Genomic DNA, 17,839 nt, shown 5'->3' with positions numbered 1-17,839 from the left:
CCCCGTATTTTTATCCCGAGCATCGTTTTTCTTATTTCCCGACTTGTTAAGTGACGATTTACGTAAAATACCAAAACTACCCTCATCTACTTATTACGGACTACTCTACTACACAACACATCGATTATTTTCGCTTCAGTTTACCCGCAAACTCTAATCGCATCCCCAATTTAATTCGATAGTTTGGTGTATTCATCTTCTCTTTCCCTAATTCAATCAATCCATCACTGATGAACCCTAATTTAGTCATTAATCGATCACCAAAAACAAATTGTGGAAGTTAGTAACTGAATCCATTTGAAATGTCCACAACCATGTCGCTCACTGGTATTCTTGTAAAACATACTTCATACCTTTTTCCATAGTGTTATCCATCAAATTCACAATTTTCACCATCTTGAATTGATAACTACCAGTGTTTATCCATCAAACAAAGTGTCCCATATTAATCGATTGTATACACCCTCCCCTTAAACATGAGAATATCGTATCATCAAACTTACTAGCCTTCAAAAACACTTGCTTAACCTTCTCATTTTGAAGTTTAATTGCCACAATCGACCTAATATCATACAACACAACATCAATAGGAGCATTGTCACCATTTAAGTTTACAGCCCTAAAGGAAGCACCTACTTTTAAAAGTGGAGGATTGGTGGTTATGAGTTTATGAGGGTAAAAGTGTGGATAATACTCTTTTATTGCAGAGGAGAGACACTGAGACGCATCGCCGCCACTCTTAACAAACAGTTCGAACATGGAGGATGTTGTGTCGATTTTCGAGGCAGTTGACGATTGGTATTAGTAGCTCTTCTGGTATGTCTGACCAAGAGACATTCTTGCGACTCATTTCCGGGCAGCAATTGAGGGGTGAGAAACAAATGAATTGAGGAAATTTATTGTATGAATTTGGGGATTTCCTTAATTGAATTGGGGAAATGTTGTGTTATTTGTGGAGGGTGTGTTAGTGTAAATTTAATGAGGGTAGTTTTAGTATTTTACGTAAATCGTCACTTAACAAGTCGGGAATAAGAAAAATGATGCCCGGGATAAAAATACGGAGGTGTTTGGGGAATATACGTTAAAGTTTAGGGGTTATTTGTAAAAATGCAAATACAAGGTGGTAATTTGTAAAAAATCGCAAATACGTGGCGGTTATTTGTAATTTTTCCAAAATATATACTTTGACGATATATTATGACAATATACGTATTGATTAATAAATATTTTTTTTTTTCTTACGAGCCTTTTTTTTCCTTAGGGCCCAGTGAGATCGCAAATTCGGGCTTGCATAAAACCACCAACATGACAATATAGCTAGCTCTGTAAATTTCATGGGTAATAAAACTTGTTATATGCTAAACTGATAACATAATGAACTAAAGTAGTTTAGATGTTAGAAAGTATGAAACATGTTAATTTCTACAATGATGTATTCATATGGTAATATGATAGATACACTGATGTGCTAATATGTATTGCTGCAATGCTAATATAATTAAATTAAATGCATTATATATATTTTTTGACAAAAATATATTGATTGTGATAACATGTAGTATTCAGATGTAAACATATTAGATTGAAGTAACTACATATTAAACTAGTATACTAAACTGAAGTGGAGACCTATTAGTTTATTATGCTTAAATGAAATGTTAACGTGTGAAGCAAAAATGTGTTGTTGTTTTGGGGCTATTTTAGGGTTGTTGTTAAATTTTTGTTGATTATAATTGAAATTTTTGCTTTAATATGCATAGGAGTCATAATAGAGTTTATTGTTAATTTTTGTTAATCTTTTGGTGTTTTCATTTTTACGTATTTTTTTGATATTTTAACTTTGGTTTGTTCCATATCCAATTACATTTCTACTTAATTTAATATGGTTCATCATGTTTATAAACTTGGACGCTTTGTTACTACTTGTGGATATAACTTGGTTTAATTGATTAATAAACATATAACTGAGAATGGTAACATATAGAATTAAACTGTCAACAGGGTGTGGACATAGCCACCCGCGTCGCGCGCATCCGCACGTTGGTTTCGAGGCGGCAGCACTTCTCCCACGAAACTCCGTCGCGAGGCCGAGGCACGTCATGGGCCGTTACCAATTGGAAAGGCATTGAAACCGGTGAAGGTTTGACATGCCTGCATTTGTGGAGTCGCCACAATTTTTATGGAAAATTGGAACCGTTCGAATACTTCATGCCATGTCAAGACACAAAGTAGTGACATGGGACTCAAAATGAGATATACTCCTAACAGTTTATGACATCCTAACCTTTGGTAGACAAGCACATTGCTTTTTGACTCGGGATTGACGGTTTTAGAAAATGGAAACGGTTTTTGATCTGGACTCCAAATGTACTGTAATTACTGCCAAAATGACCGTAATGACACCGAGATGACAACTAAGGAGTAGACACAAGTGTACGAGTTACCTTTTATTAACCGATTTACAAAATGTTATAAAATCGTGACATATGCTAAACATGAAGCCCAATCATCACTGGGTGTTAAAACATTCGGGTCGGGTGTTTTATTACGAACTGTCTCCTCTAGGGTTTTTCTCTGTGAGGGTTCCGTCCTGGCCTAGTCTTTGAGTTCTCCTTATTTTTGAAGGCTTCTCTTACGCTCCTGAGTGTAAGGCTCGTTACTTTGGTACGTGTTTTTCTTCTTAACCTTTAACGCTTCTCAGTTAGGGTTACTCTTTTTAGGGCTATGTCTGGTAAGGGTGAAATTTCGATTAGACGTAAGGGTAAACAAGTGATGGGGGAGGATGAGTCGTTTATATAGGATGATAGAGGTACAGTCCGAGAAGAGCAACGGGTCCAGGGCATGCTGGTGGGTAGGATATGTTCGTCGAAGTCAATCAACGCTAAAGCAAAGATTGAGAATATGATCAAACTATGGAATCTGAAGAAGTCAGTGGTGGGTAATCTGATCGATGCCAAGAATAAAATTTTCGTCTTTAAATTTGATGATGTGAGGGACAAAACTAAGGTCCTCGAGGGCCAATCGTGGCATTTTGACAAATTTATCTTGTGTTTTAACGATCTGATTGTTGAGGGGAAGCTGTCGGATACACCTTTGTTTCTTGTGCCTATCTGGGCGAGAGTTTATGAACTACCCATTAAGGGCAGAACAAATTTGGATAATATCCGGTGATTAGGGCAACAATTAGCAGGGTTCGTGAAGAGTGAGGAGGTTCCCTCCCCGGAGATAGAAAGGGCGATCCGTATTCATATACTCCATGATGTTAGGAAACCCTTAAAGAAGACGGTGAACATTAAGATGGCAATGGGAAGGATGCTTGAATTTGAAGTAACATATGAAAGACTACCAAATTTCTGCTATGGGTGTGGGATTCTAGTGCATGGGGAGAAGGATTGCGAGGATGGCCCCTACGAAGAGGATGAGTTGCAATATAGTGACAAGCTACGGGCATCGCCATGGAAGGTAGGTAAAACAGTGTCAGAGAAGAAGGCTCTGAGCTCGAGAGCCGTAACTGAAATCTTTGAAGAGGAGTTTAAGAGAAAGGAAGATGAACCGATTATGAGGATGATAGAAAAACTACAAGCTATAGTGATAAAACCACGAGAGGTGACAAAATTTGATCAAGGAAGCACGACCACAGCGGGGACAGAAGTGGAGGAGGGACAGATAGTTGCAGGAGAGGAGACTAACTTGACGGATAATATGGTTGTTGAGGAGGAAGGGCGGAGAGTGCAGGGGTGCGATAGGCCAGGCAGGGAGAAGGAAGGAGTGGAGACAAATATGGCCTGTGCTACGAGGTCAGAGAGTATAATACAATTGGTATCTGGTTGGGATACGGGTCAAAGAAGGGAGAACAAGAAAGAGAAAGGAGATAATGCTAGTAATTGGGGGAGTAAGTGGAGGAGAATGGAGAGGCTGGACAGTGGTGAGCAAAGGGGGACAGGGGCTAAAAATCCGCTATAGAGGAAAAGAGATAGAGTGGAAAAGGTAGGGGAAGAGAGTGGCGTTAAGAAGAGTCGTTTTTCTATATCCATGGGTGTAAGTTCACCTGAGGCGGAGGTTGAGGGAACTCAACCCCGCCCGGCCTCATGAAACTCTTGAGCCTTAATTGTAGGGGGCTGGGAACCCCGATGCAGTAGGCGGTCTTCGAAATCTCTTGCGTAGAGAGGCCCCCACTTGTATATTTCTGTGTGAAACTAAGCTTAGTAGTGTAGAAATGAGGCGGGTGCGAGCGTGTTTTGACGAGTATGAAGGCATGGAGGTGTAAAGTATGGGAAGGGCAGGAGGGTTAGCTTTTATGTGGAAGAAGGCTGTCAATTGTGTCATGCGGTCTGTTTCGGTTCACCACATGGATTTTGTTATCGACGGAGCTTATGGAAAACAGAGGGTTATAGGCTTCTATGGGTGGCCAAATGTTAGCGATAGGCACTTGTCATGGGAATTGTTACGGCTTTTAGGGGAACAAGGGGAAGATCCTTGGATATGTATTGGCGATTTTAATGAGATCTTGTATGTAAATGAGATGAAAGGAGGAATTCGTCCCCAATGGCAAATGACTAATTTCTTGGAGGCTACTGATGTGTGTGGGCTTAGGGATATGGATTTTGAGGGGTACGAGTTCACTTATGACAATGGACAACAAGACGAGGCTAACCGACAATCAAGAATTGACCGAGCCATGTGTAACCAAGCATGGATTGCCATGTTCCCGCGGGCAAAGCTCCTCCACCTTGAGCGGGAATGGTCAGACCATGCCCCTATTATGGTTGTTTTTGATAGAGGGCGAATAGAGGAGAGAAGTAAAAGTACTTTGTTTCGCTTCGAATAGGTTTGGGTAGGAGGGGATGGTTGTGAAGAGGTGATTAAGCGAGCATGGGATAGCGAGACTGGAAATATTGTTGAGACCCTCGAGCAGTGTTCGAAGGAGCTGCAAGCTTGGAAAGGCGTAAGCATAGGAAAAATTGTTCGGGATTTACGGTCCTAGAGGAACAAGTTAAAAGTTTTGAATGCAGGTCACAGGAGGGGATGAGCGATTAGGGAGTGCAAGAAAGTTGTTAAAGACATAGCCATGCTGCTAAGACAAGAAGAGACCTTTTGGTGACAGCGTTCAAGGGCGCTTTGGTTGAAAGATGGGGACATGAACACCAAATACTTCCATAGGAAAGCCAGCCAAAGACGGAAAAAGAATTTTATTGCCCGGATAATGGATGATGAGGGGCGGATTCATGAGGGGACAGAGGAGGTGGCGAGAGTGGCAAAGGGTTATTTTGAGGGGCTGTTTAAATCGCTTTCTCCTATGAGGTTTGTGCCGATCCTTGATGTGGTGGAAGGAAGGGTGACACCGGAGATGAAAGACATACTTCGGGCAGACTATTGCGATGAGGAGGTGTTGTGTGCACTCAACCAAATGCATCCTCTTAAAGCGCCGGGCATTGACGGTATGTGTGTTCTCTTCTTTCAAACCTATTGGCATATTGTCGGTCCTGCAGTTCTTAAGACGGTTTTGGGTATCCTTCGTGGAGGCTCATTCCCGCCGGATTTTAATAAGACTTTAATTGTGCTAATCCCGTAGAAAAAAGCGCCGGATAAGATGGGTGATTTTTGGCCCATTGTAGATACCCAGTATCTGCAGAGACTCCAACAAACACCCGATGATTATCGGACTACAACATGTTTTGGGATCGCAGCGTTTGATCGACAGTTTGTGTACAACTTTACGTCGGAAAACTTAAAACGATTTCGAAAACAAAACATTTCAAAACATTTCAAAAAAAGCCCGGAGTGTTTAATGCACGGCGACGGGGTCGCGATGACACTAACTAGAGTCAAAACCGACACCGGACCAAAAACCGACTCGAAAATTCAAATCCCGACTCCAACAACGAGTCAAACAGAGTCAAACACAAAATCCAAAAATATCTCAAACCTTCTATGCTAAGTTTTCCCGGATTCATGTTGGTCAAGTACCAAACACGTGACTACAAAACCTATGATAGAACAAATCATGATTGCGTTTGTTGTGAAAGCGACAACACAGCTCGAAGACCCGCGACGTGGCTCACGCCTCTTTGAGCAGCCCAGGTGGCCACGTCGCTCAAAACTCATACAACCACTAATTCTCCTATAAATACCCCTCAAATGCCACCCATTTGAGACTTATGCGAGTGTCTGCCCCCTCTTTTCTCCCTTAAAATTTACGACCTACCGATCGTAAACACGAGCCTTACACATTGTTTGGTACCGTCATCGTGCATTAAATCACTTGACCGACCACTTTGACCACAACACCATCACTAAACTTTTAAAACACTCTTTTACTTACCAAAACGGTTTTAAACCGAGTTTTTTCCGATCAAATGAGTTGTTACACTTACGTCGGTCACTCGCCATAACCAAACATGTAAGTATGAGGGTGTAAAAATCCTCTTTTATTATGTTTTCATTTGTTTCATGACTCGAACATGCTAAAACATGCATAACATGAACCAAAACATGGAATAAACGAGCCAAAACCGATTTTTGGTCTGAGGCAGAAGCCCCTTGGGTCGCCAACAGGCTCGCGCCTAAATGGGGTACTCAGACCAGAGATCAACCGTGTTTGTTCTCGTCATTTCCCTTAATCCATTCTTCATATTTGTAATCGGTTTTTACCATTTCAAGTATTTTCGAAACCTATTTGCTTCATTTCATATGTTTTAACCATTAAACATTTTTCACCCTTGGTTCTTCATACCATGACGGTTAAATCCGTGTTTCGGTTATAATATTTGGTTAATGACATTTAAAAGGTATTTTAAAGCCTTTTATTTCATTTCTTCATATTTTCAAACAAACATATTAGTCACCAACACGAAATCATCCTTGGTTCTACATACCATGCCGGATTTTAACCCGGGTACGATGATGAGTATCGACTAATTACATTCAAAATGGACTTAAAACAATTAGTCCATAATCATTTTCAAAACTATTCATGTCAAGTTCGTCAAATCGAACCCGACACCGAATATTATCAAATAATGATGATTATTCGAGTCTAGTTCTTCAAATCAACAAATACGGTCTAAACGACCCTTTCAAAATCAAGCCGGGTTCAAATACCCATTTTTAACACGTTTTATAACGTTTTCTAAATAGTCAGAACATGGCATACAACCGTTGGCTAACCCGCGCCTCAAGCAGGCCTTTTCTTTCTCATTTTCAAAACCAGAGGGAGCCCCCTTACACCGCCGGCTGGCTCGCGCCTCTTATAGCCGTCTGGTACAGGGCCTGTTCCCTTCCAGCATTAGTCTAGGACGATCCCGACTCCGGTTAACCCGGATATAGGACGGATCAGATGACTATTTGATTATTCAAAACCATATTTGCAAAATGCCATATTAAGACAAATGGATCATGTTATGCACCCTAAACCTAATACGGTAAATGGATGTTTATTTTCCGTCTTGCATGAAAATCAACCATTAATCCAACTCGACATCTTATACTTGATACTTGGATTAAATCAAACCGACTTAGAAAGCTCTCACATGTTAGGTTTAATTTATTGGATGCGCATTCATGCATTTAAACCGTTTTATCAACTTTTGCATTCAACCAACCAAGATCGATCAGTAGAGGCCGCTAAACGCGGGCGGGATTGGGTGTCTGATTAAAGGGCTTCCCAATACGTACCTTTACCTCTTACTCAGAAACTTTGGATAGTGGACGACCTTATCCAGGGCGTACGAGAGTCATTCTAGAGATAGGATGCTAAAGAGGGACGATTTCCTTATCTTTAGTACCTATGTCAAACGCTGCTTTGTTCTTCGATTTGACCAAGGTATAAAGTGGAATTCGAACGGGTTACAGGCATCCCACAAATGCTTGGTGGCGACTCCGAACATCTCTAATCGTATCGAGACCCTTACCGAGACGAAACCGACCGATCTAAAACGATCCGGTCGAAAGCATTTTTATGCCGCCGAGCGTGGCTTTCAAAAGACCGCTGCATGTGCAATAGATCGGCTTGGCGTGCAGGTGGCCTGTGACCGCGGACCGCGGACCGGTAGGTGGCCCCAAATCCACAGACCGAGACGTGGCCCATGTCCACAGATTGGCGACTCCGCTGGGGAAAACTAGGACACTTACGTCTTTGTGATCCCTAGATGGTGAGACTCGAATGAGGTCTTGGTTGGAATGCATTAATTGATATTAAAGTCACGGTCGGGTTCCTTGTCTGGGCCCACAACCTAACCCTTTTCGACCAATTGGCTCGTCCCGTCGGCGTGAGTTTTCTCATCCCCGTGTTTCGAATCCCGATTGAGTCAAGCATACCATTGACGTTACACATTTCTGTTTCGTCAAAGAGCTTTCATCACCTTCGAGCACGAGGCTAGGGCACCCTCCTTACACATTTTGTTTGGATTGGTATCCCTCTCGCAAATCGGGGTTTGATTGCTTGGTGTGTAACCCACCCTTCTAAGCCAAAACCCGTGTCAGCATAATGCATAATATAATGAACTGTGAGTGATTATGTGCTATCTGATCATAAGTCCTTCCGTGTCATTTTCAAACTTCCAAAAACACCCTTTTTGCGCCGTTATAATGGCCATTTCAAACCTCGGTCTTTCGTCGACCGATGCACGCCTTTCTAGGCCGTCATAATGACGATTTCCAAACCCGGTTTTGTATAACCATTTCAACACGCCTTTCTAGGCCGTCGTAATGACGACTTTCAAACCCTGTTTTGTATAACCATTTCAACACGCCTTTCTAGGCCGTCATAATAACGATTTTCAAACCCGGTTTTGTATAACCGTTTCAAATCACCTTTTTACGCCGTTATAATCGCCGCGTCTAGACACGGATTTTAACCCGTTTCGCGCTGACAATGGCTCTTTCAAAACCCGAGAAAAGCAGACACCCTTTTCTCGAGACACTTTCGAGATCCCGAGGACCATGCACCGTCCCCGAGACCTTTTCAAACATTTCAAACTCGATTTTCAAAACATACAATTTTGAATTTCAAAACCGTCTTGGGAAGCAACACACTGTTTTCCGAGCCGACTCAAACTCAAATCGTCTTCTGCAAATAAACTTAAGACAACCCTTTTCAACTGATCGACTTGCGGAGATTTCTATCTTCGGAAGCCGTCAATTAGCGACAAATGAATCTTTTTGAAAATTTCTATTTTCAAAAACTTCAGTCCACCATTCCAATTCCGCCTCGTGTCTATCGAGTCAAAGCAAACATACTTATGGGTCTTTACTTATGAGTCGTCTCACCCCGAGACCCGTCCAGCGGCGTCACGCCGTCATGTTGGACTCGTGTCAAAGGTTCGGTCAACACCGTCACGTCATAAATCGAGTAAGCACCGAGGGACCACACACGGTCGCCCCGTCTTGTTGAGTCGATCTTTGTCTCGTCCTCTGTGTTGTCTGCGTTCAGTCTTGGAACCGTGTCGGATTGAGTTGTAATGTGAGCCGTTTTTCTACCTCAGAGCCATGGCCTCGTCTTCAACTTTATCTGTCAACCACAACAACAATGATAACAACAGAGATGTCACAACTGATCAGCTAGCCAGCCTGCTTACCGCTCTTAAGGTCACCATGGATCGCGTCGAGACCCATATCGACGCCCTCGAGAACAAGGAAATTGGGGAACATAATACCCCACCTCTGACTGAAACTGAGATGAGGCTGAAACTCTTGGAAGAACAGCTCCTAGCCCGGGGCAACAATATCCACCTTGAAAATAACCGAAGGTTCGAACCTGTTGGGGACCAAGTTCCGACAACTTCACCCCGACCGATGTGCCTAAGTTCAAGGGAGTGGAGAACCCACTCAACCACATCCGTGCTTTCAAAGACTACATGGCCATTAAGGGGGTCAAACAGGAGCTCTTTACCCGGATCTTCCCATCCTCTCTGGAGCCGATTCCTCGCCAATGGTACTACTCCTTGGACCCGAAAAACCTTACCACTTGGGATGAGATCGCAGCTGAGTTTGCCAAACAGTATGCCGACAACGTCGAAATCCTGGCCAACACCCGTACTCTCGAGGTGCTAACCCAAAACGACAAGGAAGGATTCACTGAGTTCCTAACCCGTTGGAGGAGGGTGAGTACTCAGTTGGTCAGTAAGCCGAGTGAATCAACTCTGGTGGAAAAATTTGTCAACAACCTCCGCCCGGTTTATGCCAACCTGCTGAGGTATCAGAATATCCAAACTTTTCAAGATCTGCAAATTCTGGGGACACGAATTGAAGACGACCTCCGAAAGGGTGTCTTAGCGAAGACCACTGGCAGGGGTTATCAGAGATCCACCTCAACCGGATCTCGCCCTTACGGTCAGACAAACAAGATTGATGAGGTTAACCTCGTCGAACCATCTGCCAAGAAAACTGAACGCCCCCAGAGAGTGTTCACCAACATAGGGTCGACTTATGCAAGTGCCTTGAAAAGGCTCATGGACCAAGGGAAGCTACAACCGATCGGACCCACCCCGGATCCGATCGACGCAAAGAAGTCCCGATTTTGGAACCCCAACGCCTACTGCCAGTATCATCGAGGGAAAGGGCATGATACCGAAAATTGCTTCAAACTCAAGCACCTCATTCAAAACATGATTGAGAAGGGAGATTTGCCCATACCCCCACCAACTAAACCGAATAACAAAATGAATCCCCTGGGAATTCACGCCATCTCTGACGATGAGCCGACCCTAGATTGCTCTCATCTCATCTTGCCAATTGACGACGAGGTGAATGTTCTGGAAAAGGATCCTTCAGACAGAGTGTTCGTGTTCAGTGCTGCCACCATGCTCACTATGTTTCAGCAAGTTGAAGAGGCCATAGCCAGCCTCTCTGAGAGAATCACCCGACTCGACGACACCTACCGTCGACTCATCTTCAATCCCCCAACACCGCGTCCGAGGGAGAATTCCTCAAGCATTCAAAGCTACCCACCCCAGGATGGATTGCTCCCGCGACCATTCTGGCATAGACCTCACGAAAATCACCCTCAAAATAATCACCCTCAAAATAACTACCCTCAAAATAACTACCCCCATAAAAATCACCCTCACAAAAATATTCCCCACAAGAACTACCCACCGAGGAATACCCCTCCAAGGTATCCTCGAGACCCTGAAATTAACGGCATATGGCGGGATGATGTTGAGGATGTCTATGTCATCCCGGGGAAGGAAAAGCGGACGAAGGAAATCGGACACCTCACCCGGTCCGGACGTCCCTATCAGAATCCGAGCAACCCAGCGGTTGTTGTAACAACGAATGACCAAATCGTCCCAGAGGTGGACACTCAACCAAAGACCCCCGAGAACTCAATCCTGAAAAAGCTCCGAAAAGCAAAGGCCGAAATCTCAATGTGGCAATTGATCGCAACGTCTTTTGAGCACCGACAGGCCTTGCTGCAGGCCTTAGGAAAATTAACCGTGCCCTCCACCTCTTCCCCAGAAGAAATAGTGGCACACATGACGAGAGACGCCCCTGATCTGAGTAACCCACTCGTCTTCTCCGACGAGGATATCCCCCTGTTCGGAGCCAACCATAACCTGGCCCTGTACATCACCGTACAATGCCTTTAGAAAAATATACCTATGGTCCTCGTGGATGACGGTTCCGCCGTGAATGTCATTCCTCTCAAAACTGCCCACAGGCTGGGTATCAAGGAATCTGATTTAATCCCAACGAATCAAGGAGTACGCACCTACGACGGCACTCGTCGCAAGGTCGTCGGGCTAGTCACTTTGACCGTCGCAACCGGGCCATTAGAAAGACAAACCAGCTTTCAAGTGGTCGACATCGACGCGTCCTTCAACATGCTCTTGGGATGTCCCTGGATTCATGCCGTCAAGGCGGTCACATCAACGCTCCACCAAAAGATCAGGGTCCCCTTCAACGGGAAAATGATCACGATCCCCGCTTCCCCAATCAAAGCAATTATGAGAAGAGGGGTAGCCTCCCAAGCCATTGAGGAGGACGACAATAAAATGTGGGGTTTCCAAGCCATGAACGTCATAACTGATGAATCGGCGACCTCTGAGTGTGACCCGTTCACCAACCTCACGATCAACCGTATCATGATGCGCCAGGGTGATTTCCCGGGTATGCCGCTCAATCCACTAAAGGACCCATTGCCTCCCTTGAAACAGGCTAAGGTCCCCAACATTCCCTTTGGACTGGGATACGAACCTAATGACAAAGACATCCAGGAGATGAACCTCCTAATCCGAAAACGCAAGAAGCACGGGGTTATCCTCCGTCCCTACCACCTGACTCTCAACGGATACTTTATCCCCGAGGGAGAGTCTAAACTCTACCACGGTTTTCCGGAACCAATATATGACTCTGTGGCGAAGGCTAGATACCCGGGAGTGGAAGTCTTCCAGGACTGCTACTTTATCCCCAACAACATCGAAGCTGCATCAACTGAGTCCAAACCGTCACCATGCCTTTACGGACATGCTGTCACCCTCCTCTTTGGGGAAGATAACATCAAACGCCTCGACTATAAGGACATTATCAACATCGCCCTGAAAGACAATCAGTTTGATCCAACCGCCTTGATCTCCGATACTGACCCGGAGAAGGCTACCCAAGGCCGGAGGAAAACCATCAAATGGACCGATCGCCAAGGCCGCATTCTCAAGATATCAACTGGAGAAGGCCCTATGTTCAAGGAGGGAAGTGAAGAAGGATCCGAGTCTGAGTCTGAGTCGGAGTCAGAGTCTGTTATAGCTCCTAACACTCCTGATATCCCAGTCAAGGTCCCCTTCCCACTGTTTTATCACAAAGTCGTGGCTGATTCAGAGGCTGAGTCTACTAAGGTCACCCCCACTCCCATGAAAGGTGACAACCTGGAGCCTGTTCCAGGGGCCAATTCCTCTGTCGTGTCGCCTCTGACTGACCACGAGATGTCTGTCCTTTCCGAGCTTTTCGCTCGTGTCAACTTAATGAACGCTAAGTTTGCTTATGACTAGTCTCAATTTAACTGCAATACAATTCTGAATGATTATGAGGATTTTGACTTGAGTGACTACCCACCTCACTTAGCCAAAGAACTTGACAAGCGGGAAACCAGAACCCCCATCATTGAGGAAACTGAGCCTATTAACGTAGGAACCGACAATACACCTCAAGAACTTAGGATAGGGACAACCCTGGACCCCTCGGAAAGACAACAGTTCATTGACCTCCTTCACAAATACAAGGACGTGATCGCCTGGTCTTACAAAGATATGCCTGGGATTGACAGAGAAATTGCAGAGCACCGGATACCCATTAAACCCGGGGCTAAACCTATGAAACAGAAGCTACGGCGGATGCGTTCTGAATGGGCCCTAAAAATCAAGGAAGAAGTGGACAAACAGTTCAAGGCTGGGTTCATCAAAGTGTCTGAATACTCTGATTGGGTGGCCAACAATGTTCCTGTACCGAAGAAAGACGGGAGAATTCGGGTTTGCGTCGACTTTAGGGATCTGAACAAGGCGAGTCCAAAGGACGACTTCCCTTTGCCACATGTTGACATTCTGGTAGACAATACCGCCGAGCATGCTCTCCTATCATTCATGGACGGGTATGCTGGGTACAACCTGATTAAAATGGTTGAGGAAGACATGCACAAGACTGCGTTCACTACACAGTGGGGTACATATTGCTACACGGTCATGTCTTTCGGCCTCATCAACGCCGGAGCAACCTATCAAAGAACCGCTACTACTCTCCTACATGATATGATGCACACGGAGGTAGAGGTATATGTCGATGACATGATCGTCAAATCAAAAGAACGGGACGGCCACATCAATGCCCTCCGAAAATTCTTCGCTCGTCTGCGGAAATATAACATGAGACTAAATCCTCAGAAGTGTGTGTTCGGGGTCACCTCCGGAAAACTCTTGGGACATGTCGTTAGCAAAAGAGGCATTGAGATTGATCCAACCCAAAATCAAAGCCCTTCAACAAATGCCTCGGCCTAGGAACGAGAAGGAGATTCGGGGATTTCTCGGTCAGGTTCAATACATCAGCCGGTTCATTGCCAAGCTCACTATGATATGTGAACCGATATTCAAGAAGCTTTGCGCCTCCGATCACACCGATTGGGACGACGACTGTCAAAAAGCCTTCGACAGGATAAAGGAAATCTTATGCAAACCTCCTGTCCTCATGCCACCTCAACCGGAGATTCCTCTATCCCTATACCTGACTGTTACCAACACAGCAACGGGAGCGATGCGAGCACAAACAGTTGGCAACGAAGAGCGAGCCATCTACTACATCAGCAAAAAGTTCATTGAGTATAAGACGAGGTATACCCAACTGGAAAAGACATGCCTTGCCCTAGTATGGTCAACAAAGAAGCTGCGGCATTACATGCTCAGCTACTCGGTCCACATCTACTCCAAGATGGACCCGGTTAAATACATCTTCGAAAAACCCGTACTAAACGGAAGGCTGTCTAGATGGACACTCATGCTGTCCGAATTCGATCTCAAGTTTGTACCCCTCAAGGTTATCAAGGGAAGAGCAGTTGCCGATTTCCTAGCAGAAAATCCCGTCAACGAGGATCCAACGACCGACACATGGTCACTTCTTGACGAAGACATCCTTTGTGCCGACTCCGACGCATGGGACCTATACTTTGATGGTGCATCTAATCTGAGAGGCTTCGGGGTAGGAATCCTCCTAATATCACCAGAGGGAGAACACGTTCCGATCTCGGTCAAGCTAGACTTCGCCGTCACCAACAATGCCGCTAAATATGAAGCATGTCTCATCGGCCTACAAGCAGCCATCACACTTGGCATCAAGAGATTGAGGGTCCATGGCGATTCCTCACTCATCATCAATCAGGTATCCGGATCATGGAAAATCCGATCTGACAGCTTAGCTCCCTACCGAGCGAAGATCAATACAGAGGCCGAGTTCTTCGACCAAGTCGACTACTTTCACTTGCCACGAGAGGAAAATCAATTTGCTGATGCCCTGGCAAAACTTGCCGCGCTCGTCAACATACCTGACGACATGACATCGATGCCCCTATGTGTCGAAAGACGGAGCGAGCCAGCTCACATTTGTGCCATTATCGACGACGAGGAGAGCCATGATGAACCTTGGTACCAAGCCATCCTTAATTACAAAACCAAAAACGAATTCCCTCCCAACTCTGATCAAAGAGGACAAAGAGCCATCCGTTTACTTGCATCACAATTCGTGATAATTCAAAATCAACTCTACAAAAGAACACCCCAAGGAATTCTCCTCCTTTGCATTGACCATCACAAAGCCGAGAAAGTCATGTGTGAGGTTCACGAAGGAGAATGTGGCCCTCACATGAGTTCAATGATGCTTACGCGGAAAATCATGCGGCTAGGTTACTACTGGACAACCATAGAAGCCGATTGCCGTAACTACGTCAAACATTGCCACATTTGCCAAATCTTCGCCAACATACAACACATACCACCATCCCTTTTATACACCATGACATCACCCTGGCCATTCTCAACCTGGGGCATTGACATCATCGGGAAAGTCAACCCGATAGGCATCAAGGGGCATTGCTTCGTCCTCGTCGCCATCGACTACTTCACCAAATGTGTGGAAGCACAGTCATATGCAGTCTTGACCGCCAAATAAGTGGCCAAGTTCATTCAAAACAACATCATCGGCCGATATGGGGTACCCCATGAGATCATCAACGACCAAGGCTCTCACTTTCGGGCGGAAACTCAAGCCTTGCTGGACAAATACAAGATCAAACGACATCGATCATCCCCCTACCGTCCCCAAACCAACGGAGCGGTGGAGGCAGCGAACAAAACTCTTGTTACCATTATCAAGAAAATGCAAGACAACTACCGCGATTGTCCCAGCAAACTCCCATTCGCATTCTGGGGATACCGAACCTCCATTCGAACACCGACAGGCGCCACACTCTTCTACCTAGCATACGGTATGGAGGCGGTTCAACCAGTAGAGTTAGAGGTCCCTTCTCTACGCATCCTACTAGAGAGTCAAGTCCCTGAGACGGAATGGACCCGTCGTAGGTACGAACAACTCACTCTTCTAGACGAACGGCGACTCAACGCCTTGCACAACGTCCAGCTATACCAACGACGTATACAACGGGCATTCAACAAGAAGGTTAAACCCAGAAACATCCAGGAGGGCTACTTGGTCCTCAAGTCAGTTCGAGCACCATTACCCGTCGATCCGAGGGGAAAATTCAAACCCAACTGGGCCGGGCCATACCTGGTCAAGAAAATACTTTCAGGGGGCGCAGTGAGACTGAGTGACCTAGACGGGGAGGACTTTACAAACCCGACCAACCTAGACCAACTCAAGAAATACTACCCTTGAACCCTATCAACCAACAACCTAGCCTAGTTTTGCAACTAGCATAGACCTCAACCCTTTTCAAGTCAAGTTCCTCAATACATTCCGATTTGAAATTGCATGTTTTATCGAGTCTAAGCTGCGGCACCTTGCCCGTTTCGAATGTCCTTTGATCCGTCAAAAGCAACGTCCATTTGCACTATCAAAAAAAACAAACCCCCTGAACTACAAGCATGGTTTGATTTCACCTCTTCAGGTGAATACGTAGGCAGTCCCTCTTATGCTTGAGGGATACAACCACAAAACCCAATTCAAATTCACAAAACATTTCGAACTACGATCATGGTTTGATTTCACCTCTTCAGGTGAATACGTAGACAGTCATTTCTTACACAAGAAAGATACAACCATCCCCACAATCAAAAAAACCCTATCAAAAAAAGAAGAAACGGAAAACCATTCCCTTTCCCACAAAAATACAAAAATGAGCCTTTCTCCCTTTCCACAAAATACCACTTTCCCGAGTGCAAATGTTTAGGACGATTCAAATCGAATGGCCTTTACAAAATGGGTGGAAGAAACAAGCGTTCACAATTTTCGACACGAGCAATCCTCTTATTTAATTAATAATGGGAGAGATTACAATTTCAACAACAAATGAAGCTCGACGAGTCTACAACTTGTCAAAGCTAAGGTGTTAACTAACACACCTCACATAGTAAAACTAGCACAAAACACACAATAACTAGCTAGTACAACATAATAAAAACCTACAACAATAATACAACATAATAATAAAGTGGGTAATGGAGGTCTTCACTCTTCCATTTTACCCTTGCCTTTTCCCTCGGGGTACATCTTCCCCTTGTTCTTCTTGTTGGCCCGCCTAGCATGGACTTCCTCCTCGGAACGGATCCTAAACGGATCTAAGACATCGACGGCCTCCGGTCTAGCACAAGACCCCATATTCGACCCAAGACGAGCCAATGCACGGCCCACCATATTCTTAGGGCCGGAAATCCTCCTCTTCGGTGGTCTCATCACGTCGGGAGTAGCTCCATCAACATACTCTTCAAAGAAGGCACGGTTGGCCTTGCCAACCTCTCGATACTTCAAGTCGACAACCCCGTCCTTACGAAATTTGGACCTCTCTTCCAAGGATGGAGCACGTGACCATTTGACATAAGCGGGAGTCACCCATGTCGTGGCAACGGGGTTTGGCACCTCCCAAAGCGGTCGAGTGGCCCACCACTTTTCAAAGAATTCCACAAGCTCAGAGTTCCGGAAAACATTCTCTTGGACAAGAGTGTCTTGTGCGGGCACCTTTTGTTGACACCCCATTTGCCTCATGAGCCTTTCAGGATATATGAAGGAAACAACCTTCAAGCCCACCACCATCAAAGAATGAGGACTAGCACCCGAAGCGGGCCACCCCGTGAAGGACCTCAAGTGCCACCACGGCACAACCCAACGGATATGAGGACCACCCTCCTCCGCC

This window comes from Silene latifolia, chromosome 9 (assembly GCF_048544455.1).
Source record: "Silene latifolia isolate original U9 population chromosome 9, ASM4854445v1, whole genome shotgun sequence".
NCBI classification, from domain to species: Eukaryota; Viridiplantae; Streptophyta; class Magnoliopsida; order Caryophyllales; family Caryophyllaceae; genus Silene; species Silene latifolia.
This window is presented reverse-complemented; position numbering follows the sequence as displayed.